Below are 24,900 nucleotides of genomic sequence, written 5' to 3'. Positions count from 1 at the left end.
ATAGTTCGGTGGAAGGCAGCAAAGCTGCAAACAATTATTTTCTGCTTTTCAACTTGGCGCTACTAAAAGCCTCAAGTGCTTGACGCGCGCGCGTTTGGCTATAACAATTGGGCCAACTCTCAACGAAAATCGAAAGAAAGCAGCAAGCAATGAAAAATGCTTTAGCTCCAGCCAAGGCAAGTTGTATTTTATTTGTTGGCTCATTATTACAGCTAATTTGCTGCAAACTTTTAAGCAGCCAATTATAGCATAGAGCGCCTCAAAAGTAAAGTGGCATATTAAGTATACGACGTGTGTGTGCAAGATTTATGCAATGCACACATTCGGACATGGGCGTTTTTTATATGGCGCCAGTTTTATGCGGCAGGCGCGTTGCAATAATCCGCTTTGCTTGCAACAGCACGCGGCATGAGCATTAACAACGAGCTAAGCTGCTCGAGCAGTTCGAAGGGGGAGGCGTGAATTTGCCTGTCATGCGGTTTTATTAGAAATTGTTATCGCCAGGCGCCTGTTGCACGTTGCACGTTGCACATTTTGTGCGCTAAAGTTCGATTTTTATCTAAGCTAAGTGGCACTGCTGGCTGCTGCGGCCTCGACGGCTTATTGCTTGGCACACACACACACACACACATAGACACATGTATAGAGCGCTCTATTTGCCATTTGCTATTTGCCATTTGGCGCTTGTTGCTTGCGCTTTGTGTCGTTAGGCGGCTTTTGCCACGAGTGCTTTGTTATCTGTGGAATTAAAAACGTCGCCATATTGCTGCTGCCTGCTGCCTGCTGCTGCTGCTGGCGTTGGGCTGCTGCTGCTGCTGTTAGAGTGCACTTTTAGCGCCATAAATCAGAAAATTGTTGTTGCTGCTCGGGGTTTCGTTGCTTTTATTGTTGTAATGCGAATACAAATTTATATTGACATCGTAAAGGTACAAAATCGTTACCGCAACTTCTTACGTGCGCCCATTGCCTACGCCCAAGTCACATATGTATTGGTTTAAGCTCAGCGTGCGGCTGGCAGCAATCGCATATGCAATGTCAATATTTGTATTTGCTTGCCAAGTGGACGACGTTTGTTCGTTTGTCGTTTCCCTTTTCCTCCTTTTTTATGCGTTTTTGCCTTTTTATGTGCGCTGGTCTCTGGTCTCGGCACAACGAATTGTGCAATCAAAGTGTTTTGACATAAGCAAAGTGTGCTAAGGATATGTATACAATATCGATATGTGGCATGTTGCAAGTTGCAGCAAAGGCAAACAATTTTCTATAACTAGCTGCATTATTTATTAACCACTTTTCAATATTACTATTGTTATTTGCTTTTAATGCGACTATTATAGCCAAAGCCTTGGGCCTGTGTGTGTTGACAAGAAAATTGCATTAACTACTTGGGGAGCTATAAAAAGTGTTGCCTACTTTGCAGCGTAAATCAAGCTGCAAATTTAATGGCAACACGTTGAGCCGCCGCCTCTGGACGGACTCGCCGCCTGTAATAAACGCAAAATTCTAAAGATGCTTCAAATCATAAACCAAAATAATAATTACCACAAAGCTTTGTGCGCAGACTTTATAACAAAAGCCGCACACGCACGCACCCAAAACGACAGTCACACACACACACACACACATGAAAATTTATTGATGTGCCTAGACAGACAGCGAGAGTGTGTGAGTGAGAGTGTCAGGTGAGCAGCACGTTGAGCCTTGGCGGCCATAAAACGCGTACATAATAATGTCAAATGAGTTACAACAAAAGCCAAGCAACCCACCCACCCACTCCAGCCCAGGCTAAGGGGTGTGAGCTACCCTTTCGCTGATGACTGTATTAGGGTGGGTTGCCAACCAGCTTTTTGGGTCGTTTGCAGTTTTTATTACGAATTTATAGGCGCACATGCAAATAAATCGTCCATGCGCACCAAGCGGGGCAGTCAAGACTAGAGATGAGCATGGGACGCCATTTTAAGACCCAAGTCGGAACAGAACGGAAAAAAATATTTAAGACACGACGCTCTTCTCTTCTGAATTCGGAATACTCAAACATACGGTTTGGGCTCAGGAAACAAGTCCCGAGCAGGTTCATCCTCTTCTAGTTGGGCCGCAAATAAACTTTTAAGGGATTATTTGATTCTAGGCACTACTATATTTCGAATTCGGACTTACACTAGCTAAAGCCAGTTTCTGATTTTAATGAAAGGAGATTTCGAAGCGAACACGAAGCTTGAACCAAGACCCATTTTCAACTCTAGCAACGACTGTCTTACCTTTCTAGTTGATGCCTCTTTTTTAAGACCTAAGTCGGAACAGAACGGAAATAAATATTTAAGACACGACGCTCTTCTCTTCTGAATTCGGAATACTCAAGCAAAGACGGTTTGGCAGCGGACTCATCATTTTGACGACTTTCATAAACGAAATCTGTGGGATTCGAAGACCCAAGACCCGCTTCAGGATAAGAAACCCAAGCAGGTTCATTTCCTTTTAGTTTCAACTTCAAACCTGATTCCAGACACTTACACTAGCTAAAGCCCGTTTTCGATTTTCATGAATGGAAATTTTTGATAGAAGCCTACGGAACACGCAGCTTCAACCTCCACCCATTTCCATCTCTAGCATCCACTTTCTTACCTTTCTAGTTGCTGCTGCCGCCTTCCGTTTTTCCACTTCAACTTGCAGCGCTCAAAAATCTTACAAGACAAATAGACAAGTAGCCTAAAGTTAAACTGGAAATCTCTTCTTTTTTTTTCATAGCTAAATAAGCCATTGTTATAATTTTTGGCAAGCTTATTTGCCTATTTTTCTTGCCGTGTGGCGAAAACTTTTACTTGCCGCTTAACTTTCACTCTTAGGATTTAGTTTTTGTAAAATTTTATGCCGTCGAATGTTTGCACAGCGTCCCTCCCCCCAACACTTTCGCCGCTGGCAAGGCAGACAATTGCCTTGCGGCGTTGAAAGTTTTCTACACTCAGTTTTGTGTGTGTTTATCTTTGAGTTTGGTCAACAAGTTTTCGATGCGCGCACCTGGGCAGACAGACAGAAACCAAAGGACAGCAGCAGCAGTAGCAACTGTTGACGACACTTAAGCTCAACTAATGCATGTGTCCGATTGTTTGTTGTGTCCACATGCGACAAAAGCAAGATGACGTTGCCAAAGTTGCGCCCCATCTTTTTTTTTTTGAGGGGGTAGACGCTGACAAAAGAAAAACAATCTTGCCGCACACAGCGTGAAAATCGCGAAAATAAATATTGAACTGTAAAGCCAAAGTCAACAGTAGCTTTAGCTCTACGCTTGCTTGTTTGTGTGTGCTTAACATGTATGTGTGTGTGTGTGTGTAAGGCTTGTAAGAGTTAAAGCTGAGTCACAGCTGCAGACAGCGGCGTTAATTTGAAGGCTACGAAAGCTGCTTTAAAGCAATAAATAAATTAGCAAGAAATTATGTTACAAAATATGAAATTGAGTAGCAAAAGTTTAGCTCAAACCAAAGCTTTAAAGTTTTAGCAGCAACTTGTATTGTTATAATTAAATAATTAACTTTATGCTGTTGTGTAAGTTGCTTAGCATGTAGCAGAGTCTCGAGCGTTTAGCTTAGACCAAGTTTGCAATGAGTTTATTGTTCAATCAGCAAGAGCAAGTGCTGAAGTTTGCTTTGAAGTGTCCTGTCCATTGCTTTTTAATCGACTATAAATTGTACACATAAGCGTAACACACATTATAACAATTATTTACTTGGCTATAGCTGCTAATTTGTTTAGCTAAAGTCGCGCTGTAAGTTCAGTCTAAGTTTAGACTAAGTTTATTGCTCAATCAGCAGCAGCAAAGCGACAAAGTGACGAAGTTTTGAAGTGTCGTCTATCGAATATAAATTTTGCACATAAGCCTAATGCACATTATAATAATTATTTAGTTACTAGACTATACTTTCTAATTTGTTTAACTAAAATGTGCAAAAGTTCAGTTTGAAGTGAGCTTATAGCTCAAATGCAAGCAGCGGCAAAGTTAGCGAGCAAGTGTTGAAGTTTTGCTTTGAAGTGTTGTCCATTTTGCTTGCTAAACGACCATAAATTTTACACATAAGCCTTATACACATTGATACAGTTATTTACTTGGCTATAGCTTCTAATTTGTTTAACTAGAGTCGAGCTCTAAGTTCAGTCTAAGCATGAAATAAGTTTATTGCTCGAATGTAATGAAGTTTTGAAGTGTCGTCTATGGCTTTGTAATCGTCTATAAATTTTGACATAAGCCTAATGCACATTATAATAATTATTACTAATTTGTTTAGCTAGAATATAGAAAAGTCAGGCTGTAAGTTCAGTTCAAATGCATAAGGAGGCAAAGGGAGTGACAAAGTAATGAAGTTTACTATAAAGTGTTGTCCATTTTCCTTTTTGTTGCCTAATGCACAATATAATAATTATTTAGTGACTTGTTAGAATGATTAGAATGAATGATTAGAAAGTCAGGCTGTAAGTTCCCTGCAGCTCAAATGCAAGAAAAGGCGAAGGGAGTGAGAAGTTTGCTTTAAAGTGTTGTCCATTTTGCTTTTAGTTGTTAGTCGTTTAGACTATAAATTTTACACATAAACCTAACACAGTTTATATTGTAATAATTATTTACTTGGCCTATACATTCTAATTTGTTTAACTAAGTTTGTGCTAAAGTTTTTGGTTAATTTTAAGTTTTATTAAACGACTGTGCTGGGAATTGTTGCAGCTTCTGTTAGTTTTGTTGTTGTTGCTGTGATAATTGTGTGAGTAGCACATTGTCCTTAGTTGTCCTTTGTTGCTGGCATAATAAATAATGCGCGCATTGCTTGTCGCTGTCTAAGTATGCGTACGTGCATGTGTGTCTATGTCTGTGTGTGTGTGTGTGTTACATATGCTTGCAAACAAAACGTTGCTTAGAAGAAACAACAGACAACGCCAAAGGGCAGCGCAAGTAGCTTGAGCTTTTTCTTTTCAACTCCGCCTTGGCACTTGAGCAACAAGCGGGGCGTTTGCTGTTGCAGCGCGACACGCCCTAATTGAAATTAATGTATATCCCTTTTCGATTTCTATACAAGTTGTCACACACACACGCACACAAACTAGTACTTGTTAGTTGTAGCTAGTTGTTAAAAAAAAAACTAAAGCAAGGCAAGCAACAAGGACTGCTTGTTAACTAAGCTAGCAGCAGATTCACTGATGTCTCACACACACACAGGCGCATAACAAGCTGCTCTCAAAACATAATGCGACGACTTGTCGTCGTCGTTGTTGCTGGGGCTGCGTGCCACATACATTAGTTTTGGACACGCAACGCGCAGCAAGCAAACAAAACAACGAGTGTAATATTTTTGTTTAACGATTGTTTTGTGTGCGCTGCTGCGCTCTCGCCAGCGTAAACGAGGGAATAATTAGGCATAAGCCGTAAGCCGTTAGCCTTTTGTTACAGTTACAGTTACAGTTGTAAGTTACTGTTAATGCTGCAACATTTTAAAGCCTTGGCATGTGGCATGTCTAATGTGCCAAAAATGTGCTCATACTAAATAACTATAATTTTTAACGCATATAACAAAAGCCACAAGCAGCAGCACACAACGCTGCGTATACGCAATGCCCTTGGCACACAAAATTATACTGCACGGATTTTTTCGATTCACAACTTGCTTGTTGCTTTTTTTAATTTCTGAAAAAGGTTTTTATTAAGCTTGAGCAACTACTTTGCTGTTGCTGCTTTTTTTTTATATGAATTACAATAATAAAAGCTGCCAGAAATAAAATCATAAAAATTACAAAAGGTAAAAGGAAAAACGACAAACAACATACGGCAAGAAAAATCGCCGTAATAAAGCCAAGACCCCAGGACCCAAGAGCTACGCGCTGCGCTGTACGGCAAATAAAACAATTTGAGTGGAAATAAAAAATAAAACAAAGTGCAAGTACAGTTGGCAACACGCTTAACACAATGCTCGGTAATGTAACTGAAACGCAATCCTTTGTAAGGATAAGCAACAGTCAGACAAACAGACAGACAGACAGCGCAGAGCAAACAATGGCAATCGTCGTCGTCTTCATGCCAAAGTAGAACGCAACTTAAATTATTAATAACCAAGCCATAAGGGAAAAACAAATGTAAAAAGCGTATACAGTGAAGCCTCAGCTGCGTGTTAGTTACCAAATTTAGTTTAGTTAGTTTGCTAGCCTAGCGCGCTATTAACTATTTAGTAACGCAGGCATAAACATTTTTTATCTGTGCAGCTATTAAATTTAATTTTGCGCTGCTTTATGCATTAATTTTGCGTTTTTTATGTGCTGGCCGCACCTTAAGCAGACAAAGAGCAACACCTTGGGTGATTTATAAGCGACGACGGTCAAGTGTTAGTTCCTTGGGTTTAACGGCGTAGGCAGTGGCAGGCTCGTTAAATTTCGAACCCCGTGCTGTGTTCGTCTGCGTCTGGCATTTTATTAAATAAAATTCTGCGCCTTTGTTTTATATTAAATACGCGCTTTTTTTTAAAGGCAGTGAACGGTTATCACTGTCAGCAGCAGCGGCGGCGACTACTTTGGCATGTTGTGATTTGCCTTAATTAGTTCATTGCGGCTGGATCAGTGTGGTGTGCCTCATAATTAGCTGGGCGTGCTGACCGCACAGTTTAAGCCTTTGCATAAATTTCATATAACAAAAAAAAGCAATGAAAGTTAATTTATGAGCTGCCAATTAACCTGCCATTTGTTGTTGCTGCTGCGTATAAATCAAATGAAAAATTGAATACAACTGCCAATTTAATAGGCTTTTGATTTTTTTATTGCTCCTGTCATACCTGTGTGTGTGTGTGTGTGTGTGTGTGTGCATGAGCGCTTTTAATGAAGCTGTGAACTGTTTAAGTGCTTAATTGAATGCACTTGTGCCATAGAGTCGAAACAGTCAAGATACATTAGCATCATTTTTCTCTTTTCGCTCGGTCACACACACACAAACTGTAAACTTTTGTGTGTCAGCCACACACACACACACACACACATGCGAACTCTGCACACATTTATCCTTGAATGAACACACAATGCACTTGCAGCTTGCCTTTCACTTGTGCAAACTTTTGCTTGTTGCACAGTTTTGTCAAAAATTTCATTTAGCATGAAAGCAAAATGTTGTACAGCCTTTGTGGTCTGCCAAAGACAGACAGTCCCCCCCCCTCCTCACCACATAAAGCATAAACAGTAGTCAGCACTCATTTTTGATCTGCCGCAAGGGATTGCAACCCAAATCATTTATTAAACGGCAGGCAGCAACTTTGTTTTTAAAATGCCACAAAATTAAAAAAACATTTGTATTGCTTAAAAGTTTTGCTGCTGCTGCTGCATGTTGCAATCGCAAAGGACTTTGCTCTTAAAGTCCTTTTTACACCAGCGACTGAGCGCTAACGAGCGTCCATTATGCAAACAATAAGCAAACGCTTCCTCTCCATAGAGATAAAAGTAAACAAGCAGCAGCAGCAACAAAAGAAATGCGACAGTCAAAAATATTGCGTATACGCGACGCTGGCTTGGACTGTCATTCATTCAAAAATAGATTTATGTGCTGGCATTTAAACGAAAGGACCAACAACAGCAGCAGCAGCAGCGGCAGCAGCAGCAGCAGCAATGAGAAAAATAAAGAAATATTTTGCAGCATTTATCAAACGTGACGCGTCTCCATAACATTAACCATACGTGCGCTGCCTTTGACATCATTATTTCCACAGCCAACGGCAGTGTACAGTGTACACTGCATTTTGATATCATTAAAATGTGATCACAGCGCATTAAAGTTGTGCTCAGTTTCAAGTGGGTGGTGGCTGGGCTGTTGCATAGACAGCGACAGCAGCAGCGGCGGCAACAGCAATTTGATTTAGTGGCATACATTTATACTATGAGCACACTGAGCGAAAAGTGTGGCTAATAAAAATAAATTTATATTTTAAAATGTAACAGCGTAGGCAGCGGCAATTTAAACTTAAATTAAAGCAGATTGTAGTAGCTAGCTAATGAAAAGTTTGAGCATTTACATAAATAAAATGTAGACAATAAATTTAAATGCAAAGCAAAGTTAATTAAATCAATACAAATTGTTAAAAATATTGCTAGTCAAATAGTATAAGAAGCTGCTAATAAAAATATTAGGCTGCCAATAATTATTAATCATAAGAAAAGTGAACAGCGCTGTCAAGTCAAAGCTCAAAACAAATCGCAGAACGCAGCATATTTTATTCTTAAGAATATTTAGCTAAGAGTTCTAACTAACTAACTAAGAGTTTATAATATTTGTTCTATTTCCTAATATACTTGTCTATATCTATTATATATATACTTAATATATAATAAGTTGTGTTAGGTTATTCTCAAAACAAAGCGTAGCAAGCGCAGAGTTTAGACATTTTATTTCTATTGAAAATTTAACTAAGTCGACTAAGAGTTTCCAATAATTATTCGTATATCTACCTATACCATTTATTAATATTTTAATGTCTATATCTATAATATTTATTCTTAATTAATATATAATAAATTGTGTTAAGGAAATCTCAAAACAAAGCGTAGCAAGCGCAGAGCTTTTATGCCTATGGAAAATTCAGCTAAGGCGACTAATATTTGTTCTAATATCTATGTTATATCTATATCTATTATATATATTTTTAATATATAATAAATTGTGGCAAGCAAATGTCAAAACAAATCGTAGTACCCACAGAGCTTGGACATATTTTAGTGCTAGGAATATTTCGTCAATTCTAATATCTAGTTTTATCATTTATTAAGCTCATGTCTTTAACTATTATATATATTTTTTATATATAATAAATTGTGTTAATGAAATGTCAAAACAAATCGTAGGCAGCGCAAAGCTTGAACATATTTTATTCCTACGGAATATTTAAATAGGGCGCGACTAAGAGTTTTTCTTCTTCTTAATTCTTAATATATAATAAATTGTCTCTATGGGGGCAATCAGTAGCACATTAAAATTAGTTAGCAGCTGCTTTTGCTTTGTAATTCAATTATTCATAATAATTTTATTTTTATTTAAACCTGTTAAAATTGAAACTATACCCAACTTCTGTTACTATTTTTGTGCTTACATTTCAACTTATATTTTTCACAGTGCATATATTTATAAACAATATGTAACTGTGTTGTCAGCTCGCTTTTTTCGGATCTATGAGTGCCCCTTTAAGTATGCATATGTGTGTGTGTATACAATAATGTCAACAATGAAGCAGCCCACACACCCCCGAATCCACACACATGTTGCCACACAAAGTGTTAGCTGCTCAGCATATGTGACACTCTTGCTGTTTCTTTTTTTGGCATTTACATTTAGCATTTTGCCCCACTTTTTGACTTCGTTTTGAGGCTGCGATTTGCATATTTTACACATTTATGAGCTTAATTTACTATTTCATAATATTAAATAGCAAATGCAAGTGAATGAAATGTGCGCCACTCACCTTAACTCCAATGTGTACCGTAGGTGAGAATTCTGTTTTGTGTATTGAAGATATTGGTATTGGTAATGGCATAGGAAGGGGGCAGGACATCATGGTCGCTACCTGTAAAGAGCATGAAAAGCGTTACAATTAGTTGAGGAATTAAATAAATGAGAGCAAGTCAAATGTTTAGGTTAAAAAAAAGAGCTAGCACTCAATTCTTTTATATATTTGTATAATAATAAAGCATGGAATAAATAAAGTTAATTATATAAATTGCTTAAATCCTGTTAAAAAAGCAACCAACGCTGCATTTAGTTGCTTGCCACTCAATTCTTTTAGTTAGGCATTAGTTTTCTATTTAAGAAAAGAGTAAATAGTTATTTATATAAATTGTAAACATTTAAATAAATACATAGCAAGGCATAAATATAGTTAATTATATAAATTGACTGCATTTAGTTGCTTGGCACTCAATTTTTTTTAGTTAAATAGTTTATTTAATAAATTGTATACAACTTGAACTTGTCTGCGCAACATTTAAATTTCCGTTTGTTGCGCGCTTTGGGTTTATGACAGAACTTTGATAAATCGCTGAGCGAGTGAGATAGAGATAGAGTGCTAAGGATAAATCTTTTACGAGTTGCCCACTGGGCTGCATTGTTCGGGGCCAAACAGCTGCTGGTTAGGAAGCTGAGGCATGACCATCAAATAGTTGACAGCTTTTAACGCTGCCGTTCCACATAAACGGTTTCCTGTTTGGCTCTAACCCAGCGTTGTGCTTCGTACTGCGTCCTTCGTCCTTAGCCGCTGGCTTGTGTCAGCAATGAATGCAAGTTGGTTCAACAGTTTGCCAATACTGTTGGCATTGCAATTTTTCGCCTTTTTCAATTTGACGCGTTTTTAAGCGCGAATTGGTCCTGGTTGGTCCTGTACAGAAATCACGACCACATTTCAACGCTAGCGCCCAGCACTTTCAGCCAGCATTTTCATTTGGCATCATCATCAACATCAACATCGTCGTCATTGTCATTTCCGCTTTTGCGTAACGACGTCAACCATTTTGATGGCTTCATTTCGTTTTCGCTTTTCGTTGCATTTCGCTTTTGGGAGCAGCGTGCGCCAAATAAATCATAAATGCAGCACCCACCCACCCCCCAGCAGTCTCATAGAGCATATAAAAACTTTTCGACTTTGTCGGAATACGAGCAAGTCTGAGGGGGCGGGAGCGGGAGCGGGAGCCGCGTTGTGTTTTGAGCAAACAACTACAAAGTAAAATCGTAAGCGAACGAGCGTTGAAATTAAAATTGCATGACAAAGTGGCAAATGTTGTCAAAACTTTAGCATTGCCGTTGGCATTAACAGCAATGAGCCCAGCGGTGCTGCTGCTGCTGCTGCTGCTGCTGCGGGGTGTTGCATGCACCACAGTGCCTCAAAAATTGTTGCATGCATGCACTTACAACATTTCAATTTCCGCTCTTGATTTTCGGGCTCAGTTTACGTTCACTCGCTTGGCAATTGCAATTTAATGTTTATTGCTTGCAGTACACAAATAAATTAACGAAATTAAGAGCGGAAAAAGTTTTAAACAAACAAAAAACATTGTTGGAATAATGATTTATATACTAAAGCAGTGCTGGCAATAAAAAGTAGCTAAAATACTAGAAAATAGCTAAAGACAAGAATTTTTTAAAATAAATTAAATAGCTAAGCACACAAATTTGTTTAATAACGAGCATTTTTACTCATTGGGCTCTTTTCTGCTTGAAATTAAAATGGTTTAAACCAAATTGGCTAAAAATACTAAAATAAATTAAATAGCTAAGCACACAAATATGTTAAATAATGAGAATTTTTACTCTATTGAACTCTTTTTTCGTATCTGCTTGAAATTGAAATTTTTAAAGCTCAAACTGGTTAAATATATAAAAGATAAATTCTATAAAAATCAAACAAGCTGGCATTTTATTTATAGGAGAATTAGTATTATTTTCAAATTATTTTGGTAGCGTTTGTTTTTGTAAAATGTTCAGTTCATTGTTCAATTTTTTTAAATATAAATTTATGAATAGAATAAACTGTTTGCTAATTAAATTTATAAATGCGTTTAATGATGGAATAATGATTTACATACAGTGATAATGCTGACAGTAAACAAGTAGCTAAAGTACTAGAAAATATATACAAATAGCTAAAGCAAAGAATTTTTAAAAATAAATTAAAGAAAAGACATTTGATACTTATGAGATTTTTGATAATTAATGAGATTTTTACTACATTGGATTTCTTTTCTCTTCTGTTTGAAATTAAAATGGTTAAAGCCCAAATTGGTTAAGAATACTAAAGCAATCAAATTCTAAAAAAATCTAAACAAACTGGCATTTAATTTATCGAATCGTATTATCTAATTATTTTGTTAGGATTTATTTATGTGACATTTTCAGTTCATTGTTCAAACGCTCATTTTTGTTCCAGAAAAATTTAAATATAAATTTGTTACTAGAATAAACTGATTGCTAATTAAACGTATGTAAAAATTGTAGCGTTTGATTAATTTCAAAAATTTACAGGCTGTTTTTAAAATAGTCCACAACTAGCCAAAAGTAAAATTAGCTAAAATGCCAGCACTGCCATTCCCACATGAAATGCTGACTTTAAGTTAAATTTCAAAGGAATTTATGTGTTTTAAAATATCAACAAAAATATTTAAATATGTTAAACATGTCATATGTGTATAATATGCGCACATTTATTATAGGCGCAGCAATTGTATTTTTAACTTTTAGAAAAAAATGATCATCGCATTACCTGTGTCTAGACTTAGGTGGTCTATGGTCTAAACTATTTGTGACAGCAGCGCGACATGTCAACAAATAAAAGTGTTTTTTGAACTAAAGAGCAGCATCGATTACCTGCGGCTAAGGCGCACTCAGCTAAACTGTTTGTCCAACTTGTCAACTGGTTTGTCAGTTTTGTTTACGCATCGAATTTCCAAGCGTTTTTTTTTTTCTTTGTTTTTGAATACAAATTGCTTTAAGTGCTGCTAAAAGTGTCACGCGCAGCGCAAACTAATTAATAGAAATTTGAGTTAGCAGTGTGTGTGTGTGTGTGTGTGTTGCTTTGGGCCAAAGTTGAAGCCAAAGGGCGAGCCATGTGTGTTGCGCTTTTTGCATTTTAATGACAACAACCAACGGAAATTGATGTTGGACTCGCGACTTGCCACATTGTTGCAATGCTTTTGCTTTTATGTGCGACACGCAAGCGTCGAACAATTGTAACGGTTTCTGTTCTGCTGCTGCAACTGACAACAACATTGACATTGATGCATGAACACCCACCCACCCACGCGCAACATTTTGCTGACATACTTTGCGTTTGTGCATTATAAATGCCAAAAACAAAGAGAGCGCGACATAGTCGAATGAAAGAGCAGCCAGCAATTTGCCCAGCAGCAGCAGCAGCAACATCATCATTATCATTATCATTGGCCATAGCCATGATTAATGTGCAGTTAAGTTGCATGCATCATTCGGTGGCATGCCCAAAGCCAAGTAGCGGCCGCCGCTGCAAGTTCATGGCATTTGCCACATGGCTGCACATGCGCGGCTCACAGCTGCAGGCTATGGTTACAAATAACTGAACAACAACTTCACCAATAACGTTAACAACAGCTGTGCGCAGTAAATGAAGCGCATACTTTTCCCATACGCGGGGGAGTTGCATGCCCCTGGCACTGATATTGGCCAAACAGCACAAATGCTGAACAGGTTAATGAGCAGCTGGCCAGGCGCTTACTTAAGGTTGCGCTTCACTTGCAGCTAACTGTGCTGCTGACTCAGCCCAGCGTATGAATTGCAGCATTTGCTATAAAGAAATTTCAAAAATTTGCAGCTGCAATTGCAAATTTCGCTGGAATTTGATGCAAAACTGCAGCAAGTACTGACAAATTTTAGTTTGTTTGTTACTTAAGATAAAAATTCATTTAAAACTGAGCCAGTGCTCATAATAAATGTTTGCTTGTATACAGATTTAAAGCGTATAAAATACTATGAAGAAATTTCAAAAATTTGCAACTACAACTGAGCAAAAAAAACATTTCAAACTGAAACGTAAATTTAGCTGATATTGGTGTCAAAATTGTATTGAATTTCAGCAATTTTAGATGCTTAAAATAAATATTAGCATAAAATGAAGAAGAGAACACAATAATTGTTTGCATTATAAAAATTTACAGCTTAATGAATTTATTTCGTTTTTGTACTTTTTCAAAATTTATTTAGAAATAAAAAAAAATTACTTTGGTTGAATTGTAATCCATTCTATGAACTAAAATTAAAGAATTAGAGGTGAACTAGAATATAGTTAGATTATTCAAGAAGTGTTTAACCCTTTGTTTGTGGTTTTTGTCTTATTTACGCTCGCTGCCAATGAGATTAATTTTTCAATACGTATTTATTTTTAATACGCTCATCTTAACTTCTTTGGTGGCTCATAAATTTTGCTTTTCTAGAAAATATCTTTTTTTTTAAGCTTTTTAATCCCATTTCCTATTTGAAATGCAGCAGTTGCTATGGATAAGGAAATTTCGATGGAATTTGAGCAAAAACTGTGAAATTTTAGCAATGTATGTTGCCTAAAATAAATATTAGCATAAAATAAAGAAGGGAGCATAATAATTATTTGTTGTATTATAAAAATTAGACGTTTATGAATATATTTTGCTTTTATAATTTTTCAGAATTTATTTAGAAACAAAAAACTACTTTTGGGAAAATTGTAATCTATGCAATGAACTAAAATTAAAGAATTAGAGGTTAACTAGAATAAGAAGTGTGTAATTATTTGTTTGTGCTATTTATTTTTATATTATTTAATTTATTTACATCCGCTGCCAATGAGTTTAATTTTTTAATAACTTGCCATAGCTTAACTTTTTTGTTATATCATAAATTTAGCGCTGCTTAAAAAAATATTTTCTTTGAAGCTTTTTAATGTCATTACCCATAATTTTTTTATTAATTCTATAATGTTGGAATTTTATGCAGCCCAACAGGCAAGCTTTAGTCAGTAGTAATGCTAGCTATCCAGCTCTGCTTCTACAGATATATAAGCATTAGCTATAAGCCAACACTGATTTGCATTTGCTACACCATATTTCAGCTTAAGCGCCACACGCTGCTGCTGCTGCATAAGAGAAGTAAACGGTTGACTGCAGCAATCGAAGTGCCCGAAGGCAAGCGCATTAAAAAGCTCAAATCGTTCAGATTTGTGACACTTACCAATGGCAACAACAACAACAACAACAACAATAACAAAAAGAAGAAGCGCTAGAGCTGCTGCTGGGGTAAGCCAAGAAATGCAGATTTGCCAATGTGAAGTGAATGAAAAGTGAAGTGAAAGTAAATAGAAAGCGTCCATCCTTTCGTCCGTAGCGACGCCACTTTATGCAAAAAAGAATAGCGCACCATATTTCTTACACAAATCCAACAGAGAGAGAGAGGGAGAGAGCGAGAGAGGTAGAGTGAGAGCTTAATGCGCTTGGAAAACAGCAGTCAAGAAGTTGCAACACACACACACACACACACAACTTGTTGCCTGTGCGAATTGTAAAGCGCATGAAATTGAATTGAATAAAAGAAAGCAACAACAACAACAACAACGAGGAGAATAGAAAAAGTGGAAAATATGCAACATTTGCATAAATTCACTTCCATGGGCAACGTTGTTGCTTCTGCTATTGAACGGAAGCAAGATAATAATGATAAGCAGGCGTTGCATGTAAGTGTGGCAAGTAAAGTTAGTTTAGTGTGGGCGTGGCGTGTTGCTAAAATAATATGTAGTTTGCTTTTGTGCGCTGTGCATTTAATATGAGACGCGTCGTCGTCGTTGCTGCGGCTTAGCGCATGTTGTTGCAAGCAGCGCCTAAAACTGTGCAACATCACACACACACACACATGCACACATACATACGCAGCAAATGTGTTGAAAATCCTACTCTGTTAAGGATTTAGCGCTGCAAATCAAACGCCAAGGCGGCAACGGCTTTTGTAAGCTTTCAGACTCAAAACTGAGCCATTCCACATAACACATGCATTAATGCACTGAGAGAAAAGAGTGGGTTACAAAAAAAAAAACAATCAAACAATGCTGCTTGGTGTAATACATTTTTGAATGGAATAGAATTTTGCTCAAGATTAAATTTGAATAAATGCGCATATATTATAGAAATACTTTAACAATTTAATTTAAATAAATATGTAAATATATTATTAAAGAAACAATTTAATAGTTCATTTAAATATGTGCATATTTTTTAAATATTTTTTTATATATGTTGTTAGAATTTATTGGTTAAGGAAATATTTTAATGATTAACTTTAAATAATATATACCAAGAAAAAAATATTTTAATAGTTCATTTAAATATGTGCATATTTTTTAAAGATTTTTTATATTTTTTGTAAGAATTTATTGCTTATAGAAATATTTTTATGATTAACTTTAAATAATATATATTAATAAAGCAAGATATTTATGGTTTATTTAAGTATGTGCATATTTTTTAAAGATTTTTATATATATGTTGTAAGAATTTATTGGTTATGGAAATGGCTGTGTTGACTAAAAAATTATTTTCTGTAATTTATGCTAATAATAAATATGCGAAAATTATTATAAAATTAATTGAATAACTTTTTAATGCTTACTTTTGCATATTGTTGCAGCTTTTGTTTAAATATGTCGTTTAAATATTCTAATAAATATGTGCATATTTTTTAAAGACTTTTCATATTTGTTGTAAGAATTTATTATTAGGTTTGAAAGTTATGCTAACAATAAATATGCATAAAATTAATTGAATATATTTTTAATGCTTATTTGTGCATATTTTGTTTAAATATTTTAGCCAGCAGACATTATTTATGTTTGTACAGCGATTAAGCTATGCATTTTTTTAATACAATAATTATTATTATAGGCATTGCACCTTTCATACTTTTCGCACAGTGTAGCTACATGTGCTGTGCGGTTTTGCGTGGCATCAAATTGCATTAGTGTTGCAACAGCAGAAAGAAGACACACACAGACAAAAGATACATGCGACGCCTCAGTCTCAGCCTCAATCTCTCGCTCTCTCGCTCTCTATGACTGAGGGCTGGGCGTTTGTTTGCTTTGCATTTTGATGCCGCCGCCGCCGACGACTACGACTATGATGAGGCTCTGCTGCTGTTGCTGACGTCAAGCGTCCTTTTTTTTTTTTTGGCTGGCAGGCAGTGCCAGGCCGAGTACGCAAAACCCCAAAGCCAAAGCCAATGTGAATGCAGTTGCTGTTGCAAGGCTTTGGCTAAGCCCAGCAGGCAACACTGTCAGCCGAGTGCTTTATGCACACAGAGAGAGTGAGAGAGAGAGAGGGAGAGAGTAAAACCACAGCTAGTACGTAAGTGCATGACGTAGCTGCAAGGCAGTGCTGCCAGATTAGCTTATTTAAGGCTAGTTATAGCTAAAATTGTATATGAAATAGCTGAAGGACTGAAATCCAAGCGTATTCTAATAATAAATATATACCAAATTTCAATAAAATATATTTGATAAGCACAAGAATTAGTAGCAGCTACTCTCTATTCGATTTTTGCTTAAACTTTTCTCATATCATTTGTGAATTTATTTGCTAACACAGTAAAATAGCAAAATAAATAAAAGTCAAGCTTGCAAAATATCGAAAAATTTAAAATTTAAAAGCTTAAAGTCTGTATAGATAGCATATGCTAATAAGGAATATATACCAAATATCAATGAAATATATTTGATAAGCACAAGTATTATAGCAGCTTCTTTTTTTTCGATTTTTACATAAACTTGCTTCATATAATTCGCGAATTTATTTTTTAGCTGAGGTAATTTTGATTCTAAATAAATGTTAAGCTTGCCAAATATCGAAAAATTGAAAATTCAATAGCTTAAAGCTTGCATAACTAGCATATTCTAATAAGAAATAAACCTAATATAAATGAAATATATTTTAAAAACACAAAAAACATAGCAGCTTCTTTTTTTCGTTTTTTGCCTTTTTCGTTTGCTTTATATGATTGCCAATTAACTCGGCTAATTGTGATTCTAAATTCTATAAATTAAACAGCTCAAAGTCTACATATATAGCATATTCTAATAATAAATGTACGCACTAATTTTAATTAAATATATTTTGAAAACATAAGAAACATAGCAGCTTCTTTTTACGATTTTTATGTTAACTTGCTTTAAATGATTGTGAATTTATTTTGTAGCCAAGCTAATTGTGTTTCTAAATAAAAGTTAAGCTTGCCAAAAACAGCAAAATTTAGATACTATTATTAAACCATATGCTTGGCTCGTAAGTTGCAAACTTACTCCAAATTTAGCTTATTTTGTTGCCTCAATAATTGGCAACACTGCTGCAAGCTCCTGCAGGCAATGCTGCGTATGCGTGTTTTGCTGCATGTTGCAGGCAGCAGGTTGAGCTGCCAGCTGCCGGCAGTAGCGAGTAGCTATCATTTATCATTTAACAGTGTGCTGAGTCCAATCCCCCACCCCCACCCCACTCATTGCCGCCTGCATTTGTTTGTAATTAAAAATGTCAAACGCATACAGCGACAATGGTTTAGGTGACAGTGCAGCAGCAGCAGCGAAGCTTCGAGTTGCCCAAATGAAAGACAACAAAGGCAGCAGCTACAGCTTGCAGCACAAAAGCTGATGCTGCTGCATTCAGCTTGATAACGTACAAAAATTGCAGCACATTATTAATTAACTAGCCAGTGAGCGAGCCAGTGAATTGTCAATTGGCTTGCTACAATTGTTAAACGCGCTTAAGTTATTGTTTAAACAAAAACGTCACTGATAAAGCTACAGACGTTGCTCAAATCTGCGCCATGTTTGCTTTACACACACACACACACACACACATAGAGTTGAGTTGCAGCTTGGATTGCTGGCAGCTTTTCTCATCATTTCCAGCGCGTTGAGTGTTTTGGGCGCTGCAGACAGGCAACAACTTTTCTCGCAAATTAAATGAAAACACCTGATGATATTTTGAAATGTTGTTGCCAACGTTCGCTGCCGCCCATGTTAGCAATTTCTTATGGCCAAAGCAAATATTATTTCATTGCATTGTTCAGCAGGCAGCAGCAGCAGCAGTTGAAGCTGCGCAAACATTGCAAAAAAAATGAGTAGCAACAATTGGCATTTGATTTGCAGTTAGTCACAGCTGCTGTGAACTATTTCTGCAATTATATTAACTTATATTAACTGTCAAGCTTTAACTTTTAGACAGCTCAGAACTGAATCTACTGTCATTGTTGTCTGCAATTCAATTTGCTATATATATCTGTCTATATCTGTGTGTGTTTATATATACAAAAACAAACCATGACGAAGGCAGCCAATTTTGAAGCGTTAAGCAAATGGGCAGCACGTTGCCAGCGCATTTAAAGTTTCTGTTTACTTTGCTGTTTTTTTCGTTGCCTTTTTTTAGCTCTTCGCACTCGCACATGTATTGAAAAATTAGTTTACAGCGAAGCAAACAAAAGGCAAAGAGTTTTGCAAGCGAACACGAACTACAAATACGCTTTGCATATTGAAAATTAGAGAAATGACTGCATAAAAAATATTATAAAAATAGCTTAAGCTATAAGAAGCGCAGAAATTGTTGTATACATTTTTAAAAATATTTATTTCAATAAATAAAAGCACAAAAAAAATTAAAAACGCACAAACTGCACATCAAATTAAATTAAAATTTGATTTTAATATAACTATATAAAAAATATAGTTAAGTAAAATAAAAATATTAAATAAATATGGCAATAAATAAAAGAAATTAAGTAAGAAAAATGCATGCGCAGTAAATTAATTTTTATATATAAAAAAATAAAATAAAATGTTTCAATTTATATTAAAAATTAAAATAAGAGACAAATGCATGCGCAGTAAATTAATTTTTATGTATAAAAAATAAAATAAAATCAAATATTGCAATTTATATTGAAAACTAATGTGCTAATTCAAAAATTGAGGTAAATAAAATAATATTAAATATATGAAAAAAAAAATACAAACTGCACAAAAAATTAAATTAAAAATTGATTTTTTTTTAAATTTGAGCTATAACTAACACAAAAATTTAGTAAAATAAAATAAAAATATTAAATATATATGGCAATAAATAAAAAATAAAATAATAAACAAGTAAATTAATTTTTATATATAAAAAAAAATAAAATAAAATCAAATGTTGCAATTTATATTGAAAACTAATGTGCTTATCGCTTGGCTAGTGTAAAGTTTTGAATTCAGCAGCATTTCAATGAAATTAGTTTGCTTTTGCTGAAAGCAACGCCCCCAACCAAAAAAAGAGCAAAAAGACAAAAGCAGACGGAGCAGCGTTGTATGGCAAAAGAAATCCAAACAATTGGCCTTGAACTGAGTGGAGGCTCTGCGAAGCGCTTTGGATTGAATTGCGACAGAGTCACGACTGCGCAATTGAGTTGTCAAGTGAGAATCAGAATCAGCAACCGAATTAAAAACAGAGAAATCAGAGAGACAAAGGCGCACAAACAAAAGCAATTCCCAGTAAATTTTAAACAAGCTGTGAAGCCATTGGATATGGCTTAAGCTTAAAGCGAAGTGCCTGGAGTGTGATATTCAATGCAGACAAGTGTCGTCTTTTGTTTTTTTATGCCATAAAAAGTGCAGCTGCTTGGACTGCACTATTATTAATAAACATAAATGTATAGCGAGCTGTATTACTTAACTTAGCTACATGTCTAGCGCCTTTTAAGTGCTGCAACATGCAATTCATATTAATAAATTTGTTAAATTTTCAAAGTCTATGCCCAACTTGGACTGCATAATAAGCAACTGAGCTGAGCTAGGCGAGCTTTAAAACAAAATGTTTTTTTCTTGCTGCCATAACTTTGGATGGTTTGTTTGGTTTTTGGTCAGGCCTGGTGCGCAGCAAGTGTTAATGACATTTGTATTTCAGAACGAGTTGTTATTCTTGTTCACGAGTCGTCGCTGTCAGCGGCGGCGGCAGCGGCGCAGGCTGAAAAATGTTTGTGCATGAGAAATTGCCTTAACCAAAAACAAAAACGAGACACGCTGCAGCAGACACATAAATTCTCATTTAGCAAACCGTCAAATTAATGATACCCCAAAATGCCAAAATACACACACACACACACGCACGCATTATGGAGCGAGCGAGAGCGCGCTAGGCAACAAGTGCGCGGTGTAGACTTTACACATTTGTAGAGTTTAACAGCTGATCGCTAGACCGATGAGCTCATCAGTTTTACAGCAAGTGGAAAAACTTGTCAAGCAACTTGGCTAGCCCGGCTATGTACGCCGGCCGGCTTGGCTTACTCACTACCAACAACAACGCGCACTAGACCTTAACGTTGAATGAATTTCATATAATACAAGCCGCCAGTGCCCACTCAGTTGGCCATGTTAGACGTTTGTAAACGACTTAGACTAATGAAATGCATAAACTTATGAGCTGAACTAACATGCACTAAGTACATTGAACTTGTTATATATTTTACATAATTTTTGCTTCAAAAAGTAAATAAAGAAATGCATGTTTAAAAGTCTTAAGAATTTAAGTAAAGTTTAAATAAATTGTATATATTTTTTATTATATTTGTAAACTGCTATTTTTGAATTTTTGTATTCATTTTTTTAAGTTCTATAAAATATTTATTAATGTTCAAAATTCAACTTATAAAAAAATACATAAAAATTAATAGATTAAAAATCAGCCTTTTTTTATAAAAAAAAAAAATTAATAGACTAAAAATCAGCCTTTAATTTTTTTTGTATTTTTTATTGCATGTATTTTTCTTCAGATTGTTTAAATATAATTTTTAGCATTTCTAAACTTTTTTATTTACTTATTTATATTTGTAAGCTGCTATTTTCGAATTTACGTATTAATTTTTTTTATAGTTTTATCAAATATTTATTATTGCTAAATTCAGCTTATATGCTGATTATTAATCTATTAATTTTTTATGTATTTTTTTTTATTGCATGTATTTTTCTGCAGATTGTTTAAATATAAATTTTAGCATTTCTAAACTTTTTTATTTACTTATTTATTATATTTGTATTTGTAAACTGCTATTTTCGAATTTATTCATTTTATAAAGTGATATCAAACATTTATTAATATTAAATTCAGCTGATTTTTAATCTATTAATTTTTTATGTATTTTTTTTTTAATTTTTTTAGATTCCTCATATAATATTTGTATTTTTAAACCTTTTTATTTACTTTTTAATTGTAAATTTAGCTGCTGGGCATATTATTACAATTAATTATTTTTATATATTTTTTTAATTGCCTAAAAACTTTTAACAAACAATTTTTACTTGCAGCGCATACAAGTTTCGCTTTATTAACGCACTAACTAACTAAATTTAACTAGAAAAGCAAAAAGCACAAAACACAAAAATCGTAAAACATGTGAAACTGTCGCAGAACTTTTAATGTTCCAGGGTTCAGTCCGACACAAGTGTGAGAAAGCAAACGAAACGTGCAGCACAATAAAAATAATAAAAATTATTACACAAGAGCCAGAGCCTTAGTGCTGAAGCTTAGTAACTACTAAACGCTTGGCTCGTTATTGTTATTTTATTGTGATTAACTTAGCAAACGCTTTGGCATGAGACTATTACTCATGACCTTGCCGACTTGGCATTGAAGTAATTAATCAAAGCTTAACGTGGCTCATTTGCCAGCTGGCCCAACATTATTTGTAGACAGTCAAAGATTGTAATCTCAAGAATTAAGCAGCAGAAATGCTTAAGAATTATTTGTAATGCAAATTCAAGTCCGCATTTAATGACTGTCATTACTAATTAGTAATTAAGTTATTAATAAAGGAGCATTTCTTGTTAACACGTAGCCAATGCCAAGTGACACTTTAAGCAGACAGCGACGTCTGGGAGAGACCAGTGGTCTACATAATAATTAGCAATAAAATCACGTGCAAGTCGCTGGGGCTAGCAACGTTTAGCCAAGCTGCCAATTTCAATTACATTGTAAAGCGCTTGGGGGGCAGCCGAAAATTCAAAAGGGCTGCTCGTGACTAATTAGCAATTAAACTGAGGACGATGTTGCGAACGTGTTGCGCCCAATTGCTGCAGCATAAATATTTAAAAAAAATGAAAGCTTAAAGCTGCCGCTTAGCTCTTCAATCAAATTGCAACAAAACTGACTGATTGGGCTAACAGCTAGTGCAACAAGTTAAGCTCTTTGGCGCGACGCGTAGCCAGCAGCTAAAATCCTAACAGGACTAAAACACACACGAGCCAGAGCCAAAGTCAGAGCCAGACGAGCAGCTACAAAAGCGTGTTGCCAATTAGTTAGCGAGCTGTTGTAAATGGCTAGCAAGGGTTTTTGTTAAACTAGCAACATATGCGTGCGTTTTTTATAAACTAAGTTAGTTCATTAGGCGCGACTTGTGTGTTGCTACAAACTTGGCTTAAATTAAAAAATCAAGTAAATCAAAAAAACGCTGCAGCAAAAATTAAACAGCAACTATAACTTTATATCCGATTAAGCGGCATGACTATGCCAGCGGGCAATACACACACACACACACACACACACAACGTAAACTTTGAATAAAACGACAGCTAGCTGTGCGTATGTGTGTTGTGTTTTGCAAGTGACAGTGAAATGACGTAGCCGCAGCGTTGTACTGAATTTTTGACGCGCACATAAAATAATAAACGTTAAAATCAAGCGCCCAGGCTACACAGGAGAGTCCTGTCTGTCTGTCTGTCTGTCCGCCTGCAGTTTGCTGTGTAGTTTTAATTAATTTCATTTAACGCTTATCAAATGCCAAACAATGCGCCCGCCTGTTACTGAAGCTTGCAAATTTAACTTGGCATAAATCCATTTTTAATATAGGCCAAGCCAATTCATGCAAATTAGCTGCGTTCAATTAAAATGTATGTCAACTTATAACGCACGCGATTTAGCAGTTAAACATATTAAAAGTTAAAGCTACAAACTATACGCATTGCAGCTTTGTTTTTAATTGTTCACTTCCCTTTTGCGTTGTATCCGTTCAGACACATGTGGCGCAAAAAAACAAACACACACACACACACACTCAAACGTGTGTTAATGATCTGCTCTGCTGCGTCGCATAATAAACAAAATGAAAAAGCAACAACTGTACAAAATTTGTTGTTCCCTCAGTTTGTTTGCCGATCATTCACGCTCTTGGCTGCTGCTGTTATGACTAGTGAGACCGATTTAAACAGCCTGAACTAATTTTGAAATTCATTCAAGATGCTCGCTTGCCTGCCTCCGTAAATTATGTAGCCATGGAAAGTTTCCGTTATTTTTTTGTGTTAGGTTTGAATTTGAAGTCGCAATTTCGTACTCAATTTGCATTGAGCGTCTAAGACTTGCAGCCAGTTGCTTCTTCAAAGTTTTCATTTGGCATTGCTTAATAATTCAATGAATCAATAGATGTGCACTGCGAGAAAAGCAAGTGTAGCCAATACAATGACAAAATTGGAATTTTTAACAGAAAGAAGAAAGACACAAAATTTCAAAGTTAAAACGTTTTACATTGTGCTAGAGTTTCTATTATTTTAGAGCTGAGACTGCCATAAATTTTTAAATTTTAAAATAAAATTAGCCATATTTATATTTCAATTTTGAAGCTAAATATTTATTGCATTAAGCTGCCATAAATTTTAAAAATTTACAGGCAAACAATTTTTTTTCTATTTTAGAATTAAATATTTATGCAATTAAAAGCTGCCATTATTATTTTAAATAATGAGAACAGCATTTCTTTCCATTATAGAGTGATAGAATTTCTATTATTTTAGAGCTAAATGTTTATTGCATTAGACTGCCATAAATTTTCATATATTAAAATGAAATTAATAGCCACATTTCTTTTTCAATTTTGTAGCTAAATATTTATTGCAAATTTTAAAAATTTATAGCTGAAGGCAAACGATTTTTTTTTCTATTTCAGAATTAAATATTTATGCAATTAAGCTGCCATAAATTTATAAATTTATCAAAAATAATTTTTTTGCTATTTTAGAATTATTAAATTTTCTTTTAAAATAAAAAATTTTATATTTATTTTTTATTTTTTTTATCGTACAAACAATTTTATTTCTATTTAAGCAATTAGCGCCATAAATTTATTAAATTTATCATAAATAATTTTTTGCTATTTTAGAATTAAATATTTATGCAATTAAGATTGCCATAAATTTTATAAATTTATTACAAAACAATTTTCTTTTATATTAGAGTTAAATATTTAAGCAATTAAGCTGCCATTATTAATTTAAATATTAGCTTTAGAATGAGTGCAGCATTTTCTACTATTTTAGAGTTGCATATTTATTGTTTAAATCAGCGTTAAGTGTTGGCTGTTAAATG

At 35.0% G+C, this 24,900-nt stretch overlaps 1 protein-coding gene across 1 annotated transcript in view; it reads right to left on the bottom strand.

Annotated features, from left to right (window-relative positions):
• Window positions 1–24,900, bottom strand: part of LOC108603146 (ras-interacting protein RIP3) — a 79,012-nt gene that overhangs the window by 24,408 nt on the left and 29,704 nt on the right. The window contains exon 5 of the mRNA XM_033294028.1: window positions 9,459–9,560. The gene's annotated coding sequence lies outside the window, so the exon portion shown is untranslated. The remainder of the gene's footprint in view (window positions 1–9,458; window positions 9,561–24,900) is intronic.

Source organism: Drosophila busckii, chromosome 3R (assembly GCF_011750605.1).
Source record: "Drosophila busckii strain San Diego stock center, stock number 13000-0081.31 chromosome 3R, ASM1175060v1, whole genome shotgun sequence".
NCBI classification, from domain to species: Eukaryota; Metazoa; Arthropoda; class Insecta; order Diptera; family Drosophilidae; genus Drosophila; species Drosophila busckii.
Note: the sequence above shows the minus strand (reverse complement) of the source record. Positions and strands in the feature narration are given on the sequence as shown.